This window comes from Hyaena hyaena, unplaced genomic scaffold, assembly GCF_003009895.1.
Source record: "Hyaena hyaena isolate Hyena2069 unplaced genomic scaffold, ASM300989v1 scaffold_1689, whole genome shotgun sequence".
NCBI classification, from domain to species: Eukaryota; Metazoa; Chordata; class Mammalia; order Carnivora; family Hyaenidae; genus Hyaena; species Hyaena hyaena.
Window position 1 is genome coordinate 158,709 of NW_024082323.1, and position 6,243 is coordinate 164,951.

The window sequence follows — 6,243 nt, forward strand, 5'->3', positions numbered from 1 at the left end:
GAATCTTAGTCTCCATATGAGCTTCATGTGAGCCAATCCTCATAAGAGAGATCAGTCTCTTTCCAGATGCGTGTGCATATCCTATTGATTCTGTTTCTCAGGAGAACTCTGACTGATGGAGTTGGCAAGTATGTGGAGTAACCAGAACATCCAAAATATTGTTGGTGGGAACATAAAATCATATATCACTTTGAAAAACTATTTGTCAGTTACTTACAAAGTCAAGTGTACACTTATTGTAACACCCCAAAGTTTCATTCCTAAGAATTTACCTAAGAGAAATAAAAGTATATGCCATAATACAAATGTTTACAGTAGGGTTATTCATAATAGCATGTTACTGGGAAAAAGTCCGGATGTCCATTCATAGGAGACTATATAAACAAATCTTGGTATATTTACACAAAGGAATACTATCATACAATAAAAATAGGTGAACCAATGACAAGCTAAACAACATGAATAGATCTCAGAAACACTATACTGAGTGAAAGGGAGCTGAAGAAAGAGTACATGCTGTGGGGTTTTATTTATGTGAAATTCTAGAAAAGGCAAACAGTCTTTAGTGAAAAAAATCTGATTTATGATTGCCTGGGCATGGGAGGCTTCATGAGGTGACTTCAAAGGAGCACAAAGGAGCTTTTAGAGGTGATAATTATACAGACCTATTTGTCTAAGCTTATAGAACACTGTGTGTAGAACTATTGACTTATCCCTCCAGCTGTCCTATTAAATCGTTATCTTAATGTTGATTATATATTTGTAATTTATTTTGGAATATTTACATACACAGTCATATAATCTATGTTTTTAATGACAATTTTGTTTTTCTCTATACACCCTTGAAACATTCCACTTGTTCTTGCCTTTTTCCACAGGAAAGCATTGTCAGTAAACTGAATAAAGATGGTGAGATGGAACATTCTTGCCTTCTTTTCAATAAGAAAGCCTTTTAAATATAAATTAATATTTATCAAATAAGTAGGCATATATATTTATTCACACATATGTTTATAATTTTGTTATATTTAAATGCATAAATATACATATACATATACATGTATATGCATAGATACATTTTAATCATATTAAGTGAATATTCCTCTGTTCCTAGTTTTGTAAGAGTTTGTATCATGATGATGATTTTGCATCTATGAGGTGATCATGTAACACACCTTATTAAATTGTGCTAATATGGCGACTGGCATTGATTAACTTTATAACTGTTGAAACAATTTTACATTCCTGGGAAAATCTAACCTATTCATAATGTATTTCATATATTGTTAAATACTTTTGCTAACATTTTGCATATATGTTTATGTGTGAGATCAAAATGTAACTAGTGATTTTCACAGGTTTCTTACTATCCTTCAGCCTCTAAATTTCTGTGAGCCTTATAAAGTGAGTTGAAGAGTAGTTCTCTTTTCTACTGCCTGAAGGGACTTTAGGTCTAGGTGAAATTGTGTGTTTCTAAAATGTTCAGTAGAACTTGTTGATGAAGCCATTGCAACTGATGTTTACTTTATGGAAATATTTTTGACTACTGATCAATTTTTTAACTATATCATGCCATTCAGATTTTCTTTGTCTTCTCATATCCGTTTGTAAGACTTATTTTTCAAACAATAATCACATTTTCTATATTTTCAAGTACATTGATACAGTTTTGTATATATGATTGCCTTATCAAAATCATCTGTAATGATGTGTTTATTTTCATTCCTGATTCTGTCTGTGTGTGTTTGCTTCCTTTCTTCTTGCATACTGTCACCAAAAGTTGGTCAATTTTAGTCTTTGAAAGAACTACATTTTAGCATGCCTAGTGCATTTATTTATTTTTAGCCAATTATAACATTATGTTCAAACTCCTGCAAGTTCAGTATGAGAAAGAGAAGTTATGGATAGTCTCCTTAGTGGCAGAGATGTAACTATTCAGGAAAAAAATTAATGAAAAGAATTGAACAAGGGATATAACAGGTAATCTATTTTAAACAAGTTGGGTTTGTTCCAGAGATAAATATTTGTTTCAATATTAGAAAATTCTACTAATCTATCATATTACTAGATTTAATAAGAAATCTCATACTCATTAAAGTAGCTGCAGGAATACCATTTAATTAAATCTATATTAATCTATGATAAAATTCATGTACAGTTAGAAATAGAAATTGAAATGTCCTTACCCCCATAGGGGATTTATGTTTAAAACTAATATCAAATTAAATGTTTAAATACTGAAGCATTTCTTTTAAACACAAAATAAGGCTAGGTGTCACTGTTTATTGAATTTGAGGGTAGAAACAGTGCATAAAGATCAAAGGGGATGCAAAGACTGCCAGTTTCTCCTGTAATATTTCTTTCTTGATGGATGGAAAAAATGGGCTCTACAGAGAGAATTTTACAGTCTCTAGAATTTGCCACATTTTCTAGGCATAGGATGTAAAAGTCAAATGCATTCCTATATACATATATATGCAGTAGCAATCAGAAACTTGTCTAATAATTAACTCACAGCATATACAAGAAAAATCTTCAAATGACTCATTAATCTAAATTTTAAAACTTGTGCTATACTAGTTCTAGAAGAAAGCACTTGTGGATTTCCCTATAAAACAATAGAAGTCCAGATTCACAAAGATATTTTTGTGAGTGATTCATCTTCCATAGTGTGCTCCACAGGGCATGGATGTCAAGGGTCACTAGCAGTCTTTAAGCTGATGGGTGTGAACATTCACCTTAATAAATGTTAATTTTAGTACTGTGTTAAGATTAAATTAGTACTAAGCTTTTATTCTAAAATCCATGAATCCTTTGTCTAAGTCTATCTTTGATAGTTTATATCAGTGAGATAAGAACTGTGGAATTATTCTTCAGTTTTAATGCCTTAAAGATAGAAATAACTTCATAAAAATTTTTTATGTGAGGCACCTAGGTGGCTCCGTTAGTTGCGCATCTGACTCTTGGTTTTGGCTCAGGTCATGATCTTGTGATTTGTGAGTTGAAGCCCACATCTGAAAGTTTGGAACTTGCTTGGGATTCTCTCTGCCTGTCTCCCCCCGCCCAGCAATGTAAAATAAACTTGGGGAGTCTGGGTGGCTCAGTCAGTTAGGTGTCCGACTTTGACTCATGTCCTGATATCGTGGTCCGTTGGTTCGAACCCCACATAGGACTTTGAGCCAGGCTGAGCTCAGAGCCTGGGGCCTGCTTCAGAATCTCTGTCTCCCTCACTTTCTGCCCCTCCCTCACTGTCTCTCTCTCACTGTCAAAATAATATAAATGTTGAATTTTTCTCAAAATAAAATAAACTTTAAAACAATTTTAAAAATTACATGCATACAACTATGTATAGACTTCTCTCTTTAAAGAAATAAAATGAAGGGTGCCTGGGTGGCTCAGTTGGTTAAGCATCTGACTTCGGCTCAGGTCATGATCTCATGGTTCATGGGTTCGAGCCCCGCTGGGTTCTGTGCTGACAGCTAGCTCAGAGCCTGGAACCTGCTTCGGATTCTGTGTCTCCCTCTCTCTCTGACCCTCCCCTTCTCATGTTGTCTCTCTCTCTCAGAAATAAATAAAAAACATTAAAAAATTTTAAAGAAATAAAATGATAGATAGTTTTGTATGTCAACTGCATACTGGTAAAGCTTTTCCTTCAGCATTTGAATGTTTACAAGGATTTTAGGAGCAACTATCTTCCTCAGTATTGACAATTTATACAAGACAGTGCACGGGCACTCCTGCGTGCGCGTGCGCGCGCGCGCGTGCACACACACATTTACTTACTTACTTACATCAACAATGGTGATTTTAGGGCCTTGTATTGAAATTTATACCTCACTCACATTGTTAAAAATATCTGTCAGGTAAGCTAGCCTATGGATAATAACCATTCTTTAAAAGAGTTTCAAGAGGCACCTGGGTGGCTCAGTGGGTGGAGTGTCCAGTCAACTCAGGTCATGATTTCATGGTTTGCAGCTCTAAATCCTACATGTGACTCTCTGCTACAAGGGCAGAGCTGGCTTAGGATCCCTTTTATGTTTCTCTCTCTCTCTCTCTCTCTCTCTCAAAAGTAAAAAGACAACATTTAAAAAAGGAATTTTAAGAGTGGGCTTTGTCCTTCTAAAGGAAGGGTGGGAGGAAGGAAAGAAAGAAAAGGAAAAGAGGTCTTGACTGTACTCTAAGATTTGGGCTTGAACTTTAATTCAAATAATCCTTGTTTTTCTTAAAATCCAGCAAACTTCCATGTGTAGTGAAGCTCTTTTGTATTCTGTCCCCACTTCTTGCAAAATAGCTTTGAAATGAGAAAGCTGATGACTTTTATGGTTGTTGACAAAAACTTTCAATTGTTGCAAGAATCTTTAGTGCCAATGCATGTCTCTATAAAAAGCGACACATGGCAACACTATGAGAACCTTGCTTTTCTGCAAAAGTAGAAAAAAAAAACAGAAGACTTTTGAAGCATGTCAGGAGCTGTATTTTTGGCAGGAGAATGGAGCTTTTCTTTCCACTGAAAGGTATGTTTAGGGGGGGAAATGAAAAGCAAAAAACATCTTTTAGTCATTTTCAAAATGTTGACTGTCTTAGTAGTTTTTATTATTTTTTGGTTTTTTTTAATGTTTACTTATTTATTTTGAGAGAGAAGGAGAGAGATAATCCCAAACAGGCTCTGCACTGCCAATGCAGAGTCCTTGTTCCCACAAACCGTGAGATCATGACCCACGTCAAAATCAAAGAGTCACCCAGGTGCCCCTTCCTTAGTAGTCATTAAAATGAACACACCAAGGAGTGAGTTTTTCTTCCGTGCCATCAGCATACACCTAAAGGATAATACTTGTATATACATATTCCATATAAAAATTATATATGGAATTATATATGGCGAGAGAGAGAGAGGGCTCCCATGGAAGATTTACCCAGTTTCATATTGAAGGGGTGAGGCTGCCGTAATTGTCATGAGCAATATCCAAAAGTTAAAAGATGCACCCACTAAATAGAGAATATATTTAGAATTTATAAATATGGAATGATAGATAGATAGATAGATAGATAGATAGATAGATAGATAGATAAATAGATGGGAGATTGATAGATAATCCATAATAGATAGAAATGACATATTTGGAAGTATAACAGTTGAAACTTAGAAGGTTTGGAAAGGGAATCCCTCTCCTGTCTTTTCCTCTTTTCCAGTTTGCCAGCTAGTTTGAAAATGTTTTGTGGCATTATTATAGTCTCTGTAATACCGTTGAGCTTTTTGTTGTTGTTTAGCAATATAATAAGTAACTGTATTCAATGTTTCAAGAAATGGTTTTAAGGAGTGGCCACCCTACTTAATCTTGGAAGTGTCCCATTGGAAAGTTTAGAATTCTCATTTTCATTGTTCCATTTTATAAAACTTAAAAATGTTAAAAGAAAATAAAGAAACACTTAACCTCTTTCCAAACATTGATCAATGCACAATTAGAGTACACTGAACTAACCCTAGCAATTTGGGTCACTAATATGACAATATGCAACTTTACCTTCTGATCGATAAATGGCTCATAGGCTCTAATTCACCTGACATTAGGCCAGTGATATCATGGAATATCTGAACATAAGATGATATAATCACATGATTTCTGGCACAGAGTCTAAGAACCATTGTATTTTGAAGAAATCATGAATATAACTGATGTTTTTACATATTTGGAACAACTGTAATTGACAATTTAAATATTCTTTATTTCTATTGGTGACTTAATTATACGTACTGCTAATAGTAATTTTCTTTATTTTTACTTCTGTCTACATTGATAATTGGAGAAAATGCTAAGTTTTGACTAGAGATTAGTAAAAATAAAGATGTAATTTTTTCTCCATCCAAGTTTAAAGGCATTAGAAATCTCTTCATAGACATCTTTCATTAGATATCCATGCTTTAGGGGTTCCTGGGTGGCTCAGTCAGCTAAGCATCCAACTTTGGCTCAGGTCATGATCTCAAAGTTTGTGAGCTCAAGCCCTGCATTGGGCTCTTTGCTGACAGCTCAGAGCCTGGCACCTGCTTTGGATTCTCTCTCTCTCTCTCTCTCTCTCTCTTTCTCTCTCTCTGTTCTGCCCTATCCCCACTCGTGTTCTATCTGTCTCTCTCTCTCAAAAATAAATAAACATTTAAACAATTTTAATATCCCTGCTTTAAAAGATTCAAACTTTCCTATATTTTTTCAAGCAATAGAGCAGGCATTTATTATTCTTTGTTAAAGT